Raw genomic sequence first — 692 nt, forward strand, 5'->3', positions numbered from 1 at the left:
TCTTTGCTTTTTTTATGTGTAATTTTATTTTACATTAACTTTGTGTATTTAATAACAAAATATATTCATATTAATTCTATCATATAATAATATATTTTTTTCTTAGAATTTCAATAGTTATCAACTACATCTAATAGAATGACTGAGAAGTGAGAACTACGATAAGTTAAACCTATATCCAAAATGCTGAAACAAAGGAAAGAAAACAGTGGATATATGATTAGAGAAAAATATATAATAACGAAAAATATACTAAAACTGGATTTTTCCTCCAACTAATAAAAATAACTATTTTAGAGTTAATACATTTAATATTAGATTAAAAAAAACAAACAATACATAATATGTTACATTTTTATTAATCAAATTATTATAATTCAAATTAATCTTAACAAAAGAATTTAAAATTATAATTTCAATCTTATCACGTGTATGACACGGGTTATTACACTACACTTGTAAAGAATAAAAACCCAACTCACCAGTTTGACTCGTCCGAAATTTGTAAAAACGGCAAATCGACGGGTTTGAAAAATCCAGACAGGTTCGGTATTTATTGTTTTAAAACCCTACCCAAAAACATTGTATGACATTTTAATTTTTTAGTAAAAAAATTCTAGCTGAACGAATCTCCACTCCACCCCAACCATGGTTCTGAAAATCGGATCGCCGATCAGACCGGTCCAAATACA

This window comes from Arachis ipaensis, chromosome B08 (genome assembly GCF_000816755.2).
Source record: "Arachis ipaensis cultivar K30076 chromosome B08, Araip1.1, whole genome shotgun sequence".
NCBI classification, from domain to species: domain Eukaryota; kingdom Viridiplantae; phylum Streptophyta; class Magnoliopsida; order Fabales; family Fabaceae; genus Arachis; species Arachis ipaensis.